At 41.1% G+C, this 16208-nt stretch overlaps 1 non-coding gene across 1 annotated transcript; it reads left to right on the top strand.

Moving 5' to 3' along the window:
- Positions 1–223: 223 nt before the first annotated feature.
- Positions 224–295, top strand: trnae-uuc (transfer RNA glutamic acid (anticodon UUC)). Its single transcript has one exon. It is a non-coding gene; the product is annotated as a tRNA-Glu (tRNA).
- The last annotated feature ends 15913 nt before the right edge of the window (positions 296–16208 follow it).

Below are 16208 nucleotides of genomic sequence, written 5' to 3' on the forward strand. Positions count from 1 at the left end.
ATGTGTTAGTGACACCAGCGTTCCCTCTTTTCCCAGATGGTAAAAAAGAGCCCTGACTCTTGCAAACTTCATTTTTTTGTAGAACAAAGAGAAAGATAAATAACTCGCTTTATGGCCTTTTTCCACTCATGCATACCAAGTCCAGTATGCATCCAAACATTGTCAGAATAGTAGGAGTGCAGACTTTGAAAAATGGTCTTGTCATGTAAACTCAGCAGCTTTGTCCCTGGTTGTCTAGTGGTTAGGATTCGGCGCTTTCACCGCCGCGGCCCGGGTTCGATTCCCGATCAGGGAAAAACCTCTTTTTATGCTCATATAAAACGACAGATTCTGCATTAAAACATAAAGTTTGTGTGAGTTGGAGTTGAGCCGACAGCCTAAGGATGACAGTTTTAACTTCTACTCTACCAACTGAGTTATTGAAAGCGACATGCAAGTAATCCCACATGTCCAAACACCAGTATGTTGGCAAGAAACACAGCCAGTTTTGGATGTTTCAATTGTTAAGTTCATTTGACACAAAGAAGAAAGATCGCATTGTATAAGTTGTTCAGCTACAAACAGATATATCTTTTGATGACATTTGGAATCATACTGGACTTTGTGTACATGAATGGAGAAAGGCCATAAATGGTTAGAATAACATTCAGTGCTTTTGGAGAAAAGTTTCGAGAGTTTTGTCATGTAGTGAGAGAAATGAGTGGCTGAAATATCAGGCATTAAAAGTGCAATTTGCACTCATGGAAAGAAAATTGCTTTCATGTGGACCGCATTGAGATATCGATCTGCCTGTGGAACATAACACCTCTTAAGAGGCTAGATTTGTGCTCTCAAGCTGCGATGGTGGTTTTCTCATGGCTTCTAAAAGAAGAGGCTGTGGTCAGGGTGGAGTGAGTCTTTGATAACCAAGATTGTTGTTGTTTTGGCCTTCGAATAGACAATGGCATTACCCAGTGTCAGGTCTTTCTCAGTAAACTGCAGAGAATGATATAGAGGGCAAGAAATGGTCAAGCAAAGTTTTATTGGGTGTGTGTCTGTAAAAAACACTACAGCTCTCTGATACATTTTTGGTTCAAGATTTAATCATCATGCAAATGATTGTGATTAATGCTTTGTCTGTTTAATTCAAATATTATACTATAAACCTAATATTTTAATAGGGTTGGCAACTTTCTAGATCCGATTACTACATGTGTGTGAAGTACAGGTGCTGTAGCTATACGGTATACAATTGTCCACAGTAGCCTAATTATAATATATACAACAAAAAATGCATCTAAAATAAACACCAGAAACCTGGACTAAGGGTGATGTACATAAGTGCATTAAATCTAGGTAGGACTGCTCAATAGGTAGGATAACAGCAGAACAATTGTCCCACCATATAAGCAAAATGAGAGCCTGCTAAGGCCGCCAAGAGGGTGCCAAAGACCATGTATTTATTTCTATTTGTTTTTTACCGATGTTATGTCAGTGGCAGCTCAGATTTCTGCATAGGGCCCCACACAGGCTTGGGCCAGCCCTGGTATCACGGTGTCGTGCACTGGAAAACCATCAAGCCTGTTGACTATGCTACCAGTGTTGTTGATGTAACTGTGCAAATAAACTGCAAACACAATTACTTTTAGAAGTATCATCCAGTTTGTTTTCACAATTGCCAAAATGTAATGAATCACAGCCAGTGTTCTAAAACAGAGCTGGAATGTACTCCTGGTTGATGCGCCCTGTTTCTGGTTCCAAAAAAAAAAAAAAAAAATTGGTGGATGAATTTTCAATGAAAGTGCTTCACTCAGCAGCCATTAATGATTCTTATATCCAGTATGAATAAATTTAAATTCCTATCCTTGTATCAGGTGCAGCAATTATGTGTAACAATTGTGAAGCAAAAAAGCAAAAGCAAAATTGTAATATAACAATATAGGTAATATAGAACTTGATCTAATGATATTAATTAGGCTATGCAAATAGCACAACTACTTCGGTAGCACATAATTTCTGCCTGTTGAATAGGCAGTTTTCTGCTTTGCAGATACTTGAAATCTTTTACTAATCTTTCCCCAAATCCAGTAGGAGCTGCCTTTTACATTAACATGCCAGGATACACACTCACTGGATGTTTAATCTTTCTAATGGTTAAGCTATATTCTTATAGTCAAGAAAGATATTTTTTAATTATTAATCAGTTAAAAGGATTTCTTACTGTAGGCCTATTATAAACAACATGGAGGAAATTAAAATAAAAATACTTGAGTTAGACAGTGGACACAGGTTGCTCATAAATCAAGTAACTGAAACTGGATGGACTGCTTAATTATGTAACAACACAACATTTATGGCGACGAAGATGTTTCACACATATACATTCTTACGTGCTGCTGACCTCGATATCCATATTTCACATTGATACTGTAACACTATAGATGAACCTAAACTTCACATTCTCGTCACGTTGATAAGCTTTTTGAAAGTTTGATCATGATCAAAGATCATGATCTTTGTTTTCTAAGTGTGTTTCCAAATTGCCTTTGACTGCTGTATGCCTAATTGCGGCATTTAGCACCTCATTTCGTCTCTAATTTTTGACATGTACTCTTGACATAAGTCTTGCATAAGTGGAAAGTCGATCAGCCCCCGTTTAAAAATGATAAGCTTTTACTGTCATGTTAATAACATCACACACGCGCACGCATAATGCTTCGACTGTCCTACACTTTAAATATCTTTTGCACATTATGGAGGGTGAGCATAGTTACCAGTTCCCTTCATGCAAAAGGGTTGTCTTAGGTTACTGTAAAGTCTAATGCACATTTGGAATTATTAAAAGTAGTTTATAATCAATACGAAATTTTACTGGGAGCCAAAGTAAAGTAGCTAAGATATGATTGATGTGATCAAATTTTCTAGCTCTATTAAAAACTATGGCTGCTGCATTTTGAACTCGCTAGGCACTTTAGGCACTTAATAGCACAGCTAGATAGTAAGGGATTACAGTAGTCCAATATTGAAGCAATAAATGCATGGACTACCTTTTCTGTATTATGTGTGGAGAGCATGCTCCTAATCTTTGAAATGTTTCTAAGGTGGAGAAAGGGGGTCCTAGAAACATTATTTATTTACGTGAGCTTCGAACGAGAGACTGGGATCCATAACTCCAAGATCTTTAACTGTTAGAGAAGATGTGATTGGGAAACCATTGAGGTTCATTGAGTAATTAGAGAGTGGAGACCTAGCTGACTCTGGGCTTAATAGAAACACCTCTGAATGTCTCTGAATGTTAGAAATTAATTAAAAATACTAATGTCAATGTATTTACAACGCATGTATTTAGGACGTAATTTTTTCAATCACAACAAAATATGTTGTTGTATTTTTTGCATTATGCTTACTACAGAATTAACAGTCAACTGTTCAGTGACTTTGCATGCAGAGTTGTAACACTGCTTATTACTAGAACTGTGGCTAGAATCAAAATCAACGCTAGTGTCGTTCCTAAATCCCCAATCAGCTAGTCGTAAAGTTAACATTCAAATAGAAAATAAAGATGCAGACTTCAGAATTAGTTAAAGAGAATAGCTGAGAGAATAGAATAAATTATCCGTTACTACCCCTGTCTTTTATCATCCCTCCATCCCTCCATCCCATGCCATCTTCCTCTATTATTTGCTTTTCTATTTTGTTCTGGTATCTCCTTATCTCTTTTTAAAAAAAACATTGGCCAAAAGACTAACGAAAACACTGACATACTTAAGACCTTTAATATTTTTTTAAAATATAACATTAAAAGGAGAATGTTACTTATTTCACCCTGACTGTCCACTTATATATCTGTTTTGAGTATGATTTTCCTTGTTCAAGTGAAAACAGTAACAAATGTAGCATGTCACAAATATATACATGACTATGTATGAAAAATGAAAGACATCAACATGAAACACTGGAGCTGATTTCAGTTAAGCACCTAATTATGGAAACTATAAAGACTAACATTGTCATAAAAATGTTGTGAAAGTTAATGCTTAGAAGATTACAAGTGGCTAAGACATACCTTGTTATAGGCTGTGCTTACTGATGTACACCAGGTGGACATAGTGTCAAAGCAGAGGGTCTGATGGAGCAGGTGGAACATCAACATTTAAAACAAAAATGAACTGCTTGTATTTAGTGAACTAAATAAAGCATAAGCGTCCTATGCATGGCATACAGATCCCTATAAGCTTTGATAAAATCCATCCTCATGTAAAAGATGTATTGTCCCAATCATAGTAAGTGAAAACTATGACATAAAAAACTTTCTTTACCTAATATAAGCAGGCAATTATCTTTTAATTTGACCTACCCCAGTAAATCACGGTACCTAAGTTGATGAATAACAGGAATAATCACAAACTTCTAATGAAGCAAAGTAATATATAATTACAATTATAAAGGACTAATTTGGTTTGTCTCCCCCAAAGCCATTAGAATGTTCTTTATATAACAGGTGAAAATGACCTACACCAATGTGATATACAAACCAATCCTGCTTTTATTACACAGAAGAGCTGAGCAATTATGGGGAGGCACCCTAAAAAGTTGAGGGTGGAATTACCTGTCAATAAACAAAGTACAGAATAGATAAGCAAAACTATTCTGTTGCATCATCTTTGAAATGACTCTGCAAGGAAAATGTTGATATGAATAAATGCTTGTATTCCTTTCTGATACAAGTCAAAAAATATCTTTAAAGTGGGTCAAACATGAGAACTATGTGCATTCCTTCACAAACATATACAAATCAATGAAAAAATCTCCCCTAATATGTTTATATACACAAGTGTCTGTGGGAGCCCCAAAGCTATATTATGCATTCAAATAACAAAATATATATCACAGTCCCTACAAAAAATGAAAGTAAAAAAGCAAACAAACAACAAAAAGGGGAAAATCATAAATGAAAATATCCCAAAAATAATATACTAATGTCATGTTTGTAAGCAGCCCTGCTTTCCTGCTTCCTAAAATGATGACATATTTTAGGTACTCAGGCCACTGGAAACAAAAATATACACAACAGTTCTTCCACACATTTAGAGGAACCTGATTTTTTTGTTAGATAAATATGTGTCAGTTATGACCGTTAAAAAGACCTGAACAAAAAAAATGTTTGGATTTTTATTTCCTGTCACCTTTCATCACGGGCAACATAAAAATTCACACTACTGCAATATCGCTAACATGTTACTGGCATGCGAATAAGACACCTGAGCACAGAGAGAAACCCAGTGTTATGAGTACAGTTGACATTGGAACTAGCTAGATAGCTCATATTAAGACACTTCTTTGGAGAACACGTGCTAAAGTGTTTTCCCCACAATCTATATGCATAATTTATTTGCCAACTGTGACCAGAGAGAGAACATACCTTACTCACAGCCTAGGACATGCATGGATTTTGATGAGGACTGCATATGCCTGGGATCAATTCAAACACGTCATGACGATGATATAAAACCTGATGAAACAAGCTTGACAAGCAGCAGTTCCGTATTTCCGTGAAAGTATCAAGCACAGATGAAGACGTTTCTATGGTTATCTCGGTTTTATAAATATTAGCCTATAGAGTTGGGCTTAGTACGTGAATAAAAGATGGAATTAAACATGCATAAATTACGGTGTCCTGGAAAACCCATCGTGCTGCAAATACACAAAGCATATTCATCAAAGTGGTAACACACTTTAGAAATGCGGTGCAAATTTAGAAAACGCATACAACTTCAGGAACAAATCCTGTCACAACACAACGGAAGTGCAGTTTCCGGAGGACACGGAAAGGGGTGGACTTCTATGAGATTAGCGTGAAGTCTATTGGAAGTAGTGACAACTGAGTAAAAAGGGTTGTTTTTTTTCCAGTTACCACGGTGTTATCAAGGGTAGGTATGTGATACAGAATGGAAGACTGACCTATTCATGCTCTGCATTCTTGCATATTTATTTATACATAAGGCAGCCTTAAAAAACATGGTATGGAAATCCCATTTAACAAAATATGCACTGTTTTACAGTCAGAGTGAAATAAGTAACATTCTCCTTTTAATATATATATATTTTAAATGTTAAAATACTTAACTATGTCAGTTAAGCTGCCAAAAATGCCCCTTTTGAAATTTGTATTTCTAATGTCACAAGAACACTTTATTGACCTATCTCTGCCTATTCAGCCTATAGAGGTTTAGCACACCCACTTAAATTGCCTTTCTCAGGCATTTCAGCTCTGAGTACCTTTTGAATGAAGCACAATACAGGGCAGCCAATCATAAAGGAGCTCATTTATCTTACATCCGTCTTAAAGGTGCAGTAGCAACAGGTGCCTGTTGAATTCCAAGCGATATCTATAGAGGTTGGAAATTGGTTGTGTAAAAAAAAAAAAAAAACAGGCTGAAAACGAGTCGTTTCCGCTCTGTGAATTGGGAGAAAGGGACAGTGTGTGGAAGCCCAACCCCAGTCATATAGGTTTGCTTCTAACAGTACCATTACCATCACCCACTCTGGTGCACTAGTTTGAGTGTATTAGAACTAGTAGCAATGCTGAAGCATTACATGTATCTATAACACATATTCTGACCATGATGAAGTGATAGGTTTGTTAAGGCAAACTGTGTATGCAATACATGTTGCTTAGGTCAATTGCTCCAATTGTACACAACTCTAAAGCTACACAACTGGACATTAGTTAAAGTCTACACAGTGTCAGTCATGTGAAGTACAACTGAAAGTTCCCCTGTTGTATTCTTCCAACAATCAAGTTCTGCGTAAGTGGGGGCAAAATAATATGAGCTTCACATCAAAGAACATTTTAAACAAATGGACTGTATGTACATCTTTTTTCTAATGTTACAATTGGAGTCTAAAGTTATATCTCTTATCAGTGGAGGATGCACTTGCTCAAACCTTTTCTTTAGATTCCTTTTGTACACACTACAGACTGTGACCTCGAGATGCTTGAATGAATGTTGAACATTCACACTTGTGTATGAGTGCCGATTGTTAGCTAATGCATCATGATGAGCCTATCCTTTTTGAGTTACTTACTGAGATCATTCTCATAACAAGTTCATTACACCTTGTGTACTCGATGTAGTGCGGTGAGCAGTTTCAATCTTAGTTACAATCTTAGTTATCAAAGACTCACTCCACCGACCAAAGCCTCTTCTCTTAGACAACATGACAAAACCATCGCAGCTTGAGAGCAAAAATCGAGCCTCGTAAGAGGTGTTATGTTCCATAGGCAGATTGACATCTTAATGCGATACACATGAATTTTCTTTGCATACATGTACATTGCACTTGTAATGTTTCTGATATTGCTTCTCTCCTGAATAGCTCAGTCAGTAGAGCATCAGACTTTTAATCTGTGGTCCCTGTTCAAGTGAAAATATTGTTCTTTGCCACTAAAGTGCGCTTGATAAGTTTCTTGAAATACCTCTAGATCAACCTAAGTCAAGGGACAGGACCCTGTTGCCTTGAGCCTTGCCGATTAAACTGACATTTCACATCCGTTTCCCCCAGCTGTGATGCTGTGCATTGGCTGTCATCCCAGGTTAGGCTAGCTAGTTCTGCTGGCAAGCTTGAAATATCAAAATCCTTCCTACTTAAAAAAAAAAAAATCACTTCTGAGCCTATCCTTTTTGAGTTAATTACTGAGATCATTCTCACAGCAAGTTCATTAGACCTTGTTCACTCATTGTAGTTCGGTGAGCAATTTCTATATTGGATGAGAGAAGGAGCAGACTTGTTCAAGTCACAGAATCCATTCAAACTTAAACAACAGGAGCTTGTCAGTGGAGGGTATACTTGCTCACACCTTTCTTTTCAATTCCTGTTGCATAAGGGAATAAGGGACAAGGGAAGTGTGAAGGAAATATTGTTGTGTTTCTTTCTCTATCATTGTAAAGCGTGAGAAAGCTTAGCATAAGATTAGAAGAACAGGACGTTCCCTAGAGAACGTCCTTGAAGAAATACACTCCTTCCAAGGAGTTATCTGGTCTCAGCAGAAGCAAACCCTCCCTCGTTCTCTCGAACGCTACAGCTAGTATATAAGGGGAGGGAAATCACCCAAAGGGGAGCGAAGCAAATAGGCACGCTCATTTTTTGAAACTAATAACTCAATAAAATCTTCTTATCCACATCTGACTCCTTGTTTGCTGAATTTCCACCACAGAATTTGGCGTAGTCGGCAGGATCAGCGAGAGGCACCATGCGGCGCGGCGGTGACTAAACTTCGAGGACGCTCCTCAGAGAGAAAACTGAGCTGGAGGAAGAGGGAAACCCACAAGAATACGGGAAAGTACCTAACCAGGGAGTGATGTCCCGCTTGACTCCGGTGGTGTGCTCCGCCTGATCTAACGAACAGAAAGTAAGTGGTGAAGTTCAGTAATTTAATCCTAGAAGAAAGTGACATAGTGATCCGCCTGAGTCTACCCTGGGGTGGGTCTGTAAAGTAGCATAGTATATGAGATACTAGGGCTTAAAAATAGGGTCTAGAGGACTCCGGAGTCTGGGACTCCGCCAGCCTAAGAGAATAGGCACACTGAGTAGACGTACTAGTGTAAGAAATAGGCCCGGGCCGACAGAACACCCCGCAGGGAAAGGAGTGGACTCAGTATACTAGCACGATTTGCTGGAGCGGAACTAATCCATATCGGGGGTAGATGGTGTGGATAATAAGATAAAAAATAGGAAAATTGTAGAGAGTAGGTAAGTTTCCTTTGTTCGTTTGTTGCCTGAATCCAAAAGTAAAAAAAAAAAAAAAAAAATGGGTGCGGGCAATAGTAAGGAGTATGAGTTCGGTAAGGACAAGCTCTCCAGTAGCCTATTCTTTCAAATGAGTAAAGATTATGGGGAACATGTAAACAAACATGTCCCGTTTTGGATTAAACATTATGGGTTTAATACCTCAGGGACGCTGAGTGTTGCATACCTGTTAAAATTAATTAAGAGAGTCGAGGTCAAACCTAGAGAAGCTGATAAGAAAGCACGGAAATATTTGACAAAAACAGTGAGGATATGCTAGAAAAGGCAAAAATGTGGTTAGAAGAAGCTGAGAAAAGGCAGAAGAAACAGGAAGGGCAAAAGAAATGTAATAATGAAGTGTCTCAGTGTGTTTCCTTAGCTGATCCTGACCTCGATGCCGCCCCGCCGAGAGCCCCCAGCTGATTCAACAACCACAAGCATCAGGAAACCCACCTCCTTATCCCGAACCAGGGACTTCATCGCTAACATCAAAGCCGTCTCCATATGACGAACCAAGACGGCAACTGGAGACAATAACCTCACCAGTGGCTCATCACACTCGAAGTCACGCCACTATAAAGCCATCCGCAGGGCCTGACAGAGGCTATGCCCCACAGTTCCCGATGGTGGAAGTGTCAGGACCTGAGGGAGTGATTATGGTCCACCGTCACTGGACTACAGACGACATCATGAAAGCGGCCGACGGCCTGAGCAAGCCAGGTGACATCGGCGGACGACGCTTCGGACAAGAACTGATGGCATTCGTGCAGTCCTGCAGACCAACACAGGCTGAACTGAGACGGTTGTTGATGATGCGGAAGAAGCAGAGGAAGAGGAAAAGGAGGGAAAAACGAGTGGATGAAAGAGCAGGAATGCTACAACTGTGGAAAGCTTGGACATTTTGCCAGAAACTGTCCGGAGGAGGATAACTCATATGACGGGGGCACAGACCTGGATCCCACTATCCACGAATGACGGGCGGTGGAGAGGCAGGACAGCAGCGGACCACTGAGTGAAGATGGCAAAAGGGAAGTAACAAATTTAAATTACCAACTATTACAGCAGATTAGTAAAGGGCCAAGAGGCCTCCCCGAGGTAACTGTGAAAGTAGAGGGAAAAAATGTTAGGTTTTTGGTTGACAGTGGTGCCACCCACTCAGTGTTAAAAGAAGGTTTAATAGAATGTAAAATGAGAACAGGATATGGGATAACAGTAATTGGAGTAGGGGGTCATCCCATTGATGAAAGGATGTCCGAGCCTCTCCAATGTAGTTTAGGAAGCAGCCAATTCAAACACAGCTTTTTGGTGTCAGAAACCTGTCCAATTAATTTGTTAGCTAGAGATTTAATGTGTAAACTCGGGTGCACAATTAGCAGCAACCCAGAGGGGTTATTTGTTATGTGGGAAACACCTACACAGGGAGTCCAGCTAGAGGCAGGAGTCCCTTTGTACGTGTATGAATTGCAGTGCACTGCTGGGGAAGTACTAACACATTTTATGACTGAAGTTACTAACACGCTACCTGGTGAGCTGACAGTTAAACAAAGTGATTCTATTCACTGTACAATGAAGGTCCATGAGGGATCTGATGTTGATTTTGAACAAAAATTTGACTTAGGGGGCAGTGACAGTCTGATTATCACAGCTATAGCGTGGGACTGCGAGTGGGCTGCGGGAGTGGTGCAGCTCTCAGCTAAACAGAAATCTTTATATTCAATCTCACATGCAGCACCTCATGTGTCGCTGGCTAGCGCACATGTTGACCCAGACTGGCAGAGAGTAGGGTTGTGGACAAAACGCATGTTGAGCACAACTGATTGGATAAAAGGACCCCAGTGTAAAGTCATGTACAGCCCAAGCATAGATGTGTGGAAAATGCCAACCCCGTATAGGCTAAATTGTAAAAGGGGGGTTGAGCTTGTAAGTCCTAATATAGTAATTATGGCAGCCTCTGTTACCCTCTCAGAGGAAGAGGAGGATGAATTGAAAACAGTTCCTGCAGGATTATGGGCACAGGGAAAAAATGATGTGGGCTTAATAAAAGGATGTGAGCCTGTCCACATCACCCCAAAATCTGATTACAGACCACACCAGCACCAATACCCTCTAAAACCAGAGGCAGTGGAGGGTATCAGGCCTGTGTTCCAATCATTAAAACAAGCAGGAGTTATCGTACCATGCCCAGACTCACCAGTACGTACTCCAATTTTCCCAGTTAAAAAGCCAGGGAGAGATGAATGGAGATTTGTGCAGGATTTGCAGGCTGTCAACACGGCAGTACACCCTAGAGCCCCAGAAGTTCCAAACCCGCACACCATTCTCTCTCAGATCCCACCAGACAGTAAGTGGTTCAGTGTAGTTGATTTGGCCAACGCTTTCTTTAGCGTACCTGTGCACAAGGATAGCCAATTTTGGTTTGCTTTCACTTTTGAAGGAAAGCCATACACATTCACGAGATTGTGTCAAGGGTATTGTGAATCACCAACCATTTACAATGCCGCCTTACACCGAAGCCTAGAGGCTTTAGAACTCCCTAAGGGAATAGCCTTGCTGCAATATGTTGATGATCTTTTGATTTGTGGGAGAACACGAGAAGCGTGTAAACAAGCCACGGTGGCACTGCTACATCATTTAGCAGGGGAAGGCCACAAGGCATCCAAATCCAAATTACAGTTTTGTAAGCAGCAAGTGCATTTTTTAGGACATGACATCACTGAACAAACGCGCATGCTGACTAAAGACCGAGTGAATGCCATTTTGACTATACCAAAGCCCATGACGAAAAAACAACTGTTGTCCTTTTTAGGAATGTGTTCCTATTGTAGGACATTCATACCATCCTATGCAGAACATGAGGGACCACTCAGAGATATAATACCGACCAAAGGGTCAAATTCCTCACAGCCGGAATGGACACCGGAAGCTGAGGCGGCCTTCACAACACTGAAACAGCTGTTACAAGTCATGCCAGCGTTAGGCATTCCCGACCCAAACAAACCATTTGAACAGACAGTGGATGTTAAAGGGCAATATATGACAAGTGTATTGACACAAAAACATGGGGACAAACAAAGGCCGGTGGCCTACTTCTCAGGAAAATTAGATACAGTCGCAGCAGGCCTACCTTTATGTGTAAGAGCTGTGGCAGCCGCCGAGAAGGCACTAGTGGCTTCCAGAGACATAGTAGGCTACGCCAAGCTTACCCTACATGTGCCTCATGCAGTGTCAAGAATACTGCAAGATCAAAAAGTGGCACATTTGTCCACTCAGCGATGGCTTAGGTACCACACTGCCTTATTAGACATGCCAAATGTTACTGTGAAACGATGCACAACTCTAAACCCCTCCACTCTATTGCCTACAGAGGAGGAAGGAGAGCCCCATGACTGCCAACAGGTGTTAGAAATTGCAACATCTCCCAGAATAGATTTAAAGGAGGAACCAATACTTAATGCGGACCTGGAATTGTTTGTGGACGGTTCAGCTAAACGTGACTCTCAAGGCACTAATCGAGCAGCATATGCTGTTGTGTCACACACAGAAGTGGTGAAAGCAGAACCACTCCCATCTAATTACTCAGCGCAGGCAGCTGAACTTGCTGCACTCATACAGGCGTGTAAACTAGCACAAGATAAGACCGTGAACGTCTGGACCGATTCCCGGTACGCGTGGGGAGTGGCACATGACTTTGGGGCTATTTGGAGACATCGTAACTTCCTTACGAGCTCAGGAGCAAAGATAAAGAACCATTGCCTAGTAGCAGAACTGTTGGAAGCAATCCAACTACCAAAGAAAGTGGCCATCATAAAATGTGCAGCACACACAAAAGCAGGGGACCCTGTGTCGAGAGGAAACGCTTATGCAGACAAAGTAGCTCAACTCACAGCCACACAACCAGTCCATACACAAATGGCACAAATAGATAATGGAACCAGGATAACAACCAAAGATATCCAAAAACAAGCTACTCCACAAGATTATGTGAAATGGAAAAAAGGGGGGTGCAAACAAATAGGCGGGATATGGGTACACCCAGAGATAAACAAACCCTGTCTCCCCACGGCTTACATGAAAGGACTAATTGAGATTGCTCATGGGAGGAGTCACATGAGCAAAGGGGGGATAGTGGAAAGTATAACAAAATATTGGTATGCACCAGGAATAAACACACACACCAGTAAATTTTGTTCCCGATGCTTGGTATGTGCACAAAACACACCACACGGGGACAATCATACCAAACACGCACCCGCCGGACACCCGCCGCCTAGTGAGCCATTTCAACATTGGCAAATAGATTTTGTAGAACTAACACCAGCTGAAGGAAAGAGGTACATGCTTGTGTGTGTGTGCATGTTTAGTAAGTGGGTGGAGGCCTTCCCAATGGGAAAACAAGATACTGATGCAGTAGCAAAAGCGCTACTGAGAGAAATTATTCCCCGGTGGGGGTTACCACAACGAGTGTCCAGTGACAATGGGACACCCTTCGTACACGAAGGACTAAAAGCTCTGACTAAATACCTAGGGGTAGATATGAGAAAACACTGCAGCTATCACCCTGCTAGTGCAGGGGCAGTAGAACGGACAAACGGCACCATTAAAGGAGGTCTAGCTAAATTAACGCAGGAAACAGGCATGAATTGGGTAAAATGCCTTCCCCTCGTCCTGTGGCAATGCCGAACCAGACCGCAGGCACGAACAGGCTTATCAACTTTTGAGAGTGTTTGGACGGCCTCCCAACACGGGGCTAGGACCGCCCGACTGGGATACTAACCTGATCAATGAATCACTTTTGCAGTATTGTGTGTCTCTGCACAAATCTCTCTCCCATGTGTCTAAGCAGGTGAAGGCAGTTCTTCCCGAGGTGACGGATACTCCACTCCACACCCACCAACCAGGTGATTGGGTGCTGATAAAGGACTTCAGAAGGAAGCGGTGGAACCAGCCCAGGTGGAGAGGACCATTCCAAGTGCTGCTGACGACTAACACCGCCGTCAAAACCGACGGACGAGCAACGTGGATACACCACACTCATTGCAAGAAGGCGCCAGAACGACCTGAGGACTCATGATGAATTCTCTGTTTGTCACTATCCTACTCACTACTCTCGCCCCGATCGCGGGACGACAACTCCTGCCAGAGGACAGATGCAAAGGCAATATCGCTTGTGCAATGGCATTGGTGACGGCAACCACTGCAGCCTTGAATAAGATTAATGGTTTAGCGTGGCAAGTCCTAACTCTGGCCAATAGGACTGAGACGATTTTTACACTCCTAAACCAAGAATTGCACCAGATTCGCCAAGTAGTCCTGCAGAATAGAATGGCCTTAGATTTGCTCCTAGCCGAGGAAGGTGGGGTGTGTAAGAAGATAAATGTATCATGTTGTTTTCACATCCCAGATTATTATGATAATATAACAGACCTGATTACACATATGAAACAGGACATCCAGGAGCCGTCCCCAGCAGACAATTCATGGTTCTCATGGTTCACCTCGGCCCTGGGCCCGTGGGGACACTGGGCAATGACGGTGCTTTTTCCTGTGCTCATTGTCGTATTGATGGTTATGTGTTTCCTGCCATGTATTATGAATTGTTGTGTCACCTGGGTGACTAATCTTACTCGTGTACAGTATCAACTGTTGCAAGAACTGCCAGAGGGGGTGGATGAGGATTCTGAGGAATTTAATGACCTCCAGGCACTATTCATTGAAAATTAAAGTCTAGATGATGTTGATGATTGACAAAGAATCAAAGGGGGGAAGTGTGAAGGAAATATTGTTGTGTTTCTTTCTCTATCATTGTAAAGCGTGAGAAAGCTTAGCATAAGATTAGAAGAACAGGACGTTCCCTAGAGAACGTCCTTGAAGAAATACACTCCTTCCAAGGAGTTATCTGGTCTCAGCAGAAGCAAACCCTCCCTCGTTCTCTCGAACGCTACGGCTAGTATATAAGGGGAGGGAAATCACCCAAAGGGGAGCGAAGCAAATAGGCACGCTCATTTTTTGAAACTAATAACTCAATAAAATCTTCTTATCCACATCTGACTCCTTGTTTGCTGAATTTCCACCACAGAAGTCATTTTGGAACAAACCTGTGAGGCAACTGTCTTTGAGGCAAAGTGTCTGTATCCAGGGAAGAACATGTGCATGTTCAAGTGCTTGCCCTGTACTTCATTCTCTGAAGTTTACTGAGAAAGACCTGACAGCAGTTGAACACGTTTGGTTGTTGTCTGCTACCTTGTCTCTATCTCTCTCTGTGTTCGCATGATAGGCACCACTGCATGCCATGCACCAGGCCTCCTTTCTTGTGAGGCTGTCCCTCATGACATCTATGGAGTGCATAATTGAAGACTAAGTGAAAGGATTCCCTTAAGATCTGAATACCTTTGGTTGTTGTCGTACATCGTCTCTGTCTCTCTCTCTATGTGTTAAATGCAGACTGCTCAGGTCATGGTGTTGACAGCTTCTAGTATTTTCACTAGATCCAAAGCAGTGTCAAACCTGTTTTTACATTTAAATGTTTTCACTTGGTTTTACATTTTAATGTTAACAAAATAAGAAACAATACACATTATAAATGTTAGATAGCTACATATTTGTACTTCTTGTACAAACTAAGAAAATAATAGAACACTAATTTAGTTATGTGACATATTGACACCTGAGCAAGACATGGGTGAGGGATAAAAAGGCAGGATATTAGTCACTGCCAAAAAGTTTTAAAAACACAGATGTGGGGAAGCTCATGAAGACAGGCTCAGCTTTAGTCCACAGTATGCTAAATGGGAAACACTGGAGGATGGTACATGAGGGGTTTAAATAGGGAGAGAGTTAATTAGAAGCAGGTGATCGTGATGGTTGATAAGTGTGTGATTGTGAACCGAGCAGTGGTTGTGGTAGGTGATTTGTGCGGATATGTGTGTACGTGTCTGTGTCTGCGTTCCTGGTTCGGTGCGGACCAGAACCTGACAACTTGTTTCCACTTGATATCAGAATTAGTTGAAGAGAATAGCTGGTCCTGTCCTTTATTGCAACTTAAATATAAACATGCTTTTGAGGGACCCTCTGGAGAATGTCTGAGGGGTACACAAGAGTTTAATTCTTATAAACTTTTTCAAGGGCAATTATGTAAACAACCCTCCTTTTTTTCCATATTGTTCTTTGAAGTTTCCACCATTATGCTCAAATTACACATGACATTATAAAAGCTAGTCACCTATGAACCTGCGGGCTTATATAGAAGGGAAAATAAACTATGGACTATTTGTGCTCTGCATTCTTGCGTATTTATTTATGCTAGGCTGTACATAATGCAGCCTTAAAAACATAGGATAAAAATCCCCATGTAACACAATTCAGGTTCTGTCTAAATACATGGCTAGCTAGCTAGTTATTTAACAATCCCATTTAGAACATATATCGTCGTGAATGTCCTG

This window comes from Electrophorus electricus, unplaced genomic scaffold (genome assembly GCF_041902795.1).
Source record: "Electrophorus electricus isolate QZ-2024a unplaced genomic scaffold, ASM4190279v1 Scaffold51, whole genome shotgun sequence".
Taxonomy (NCBI): Eukaryota; Metazoa; Chordata; class Actinopteri; order Gymnotiformes; family Gymnotidae; genus Electrophorus; species Electrophorus electricus.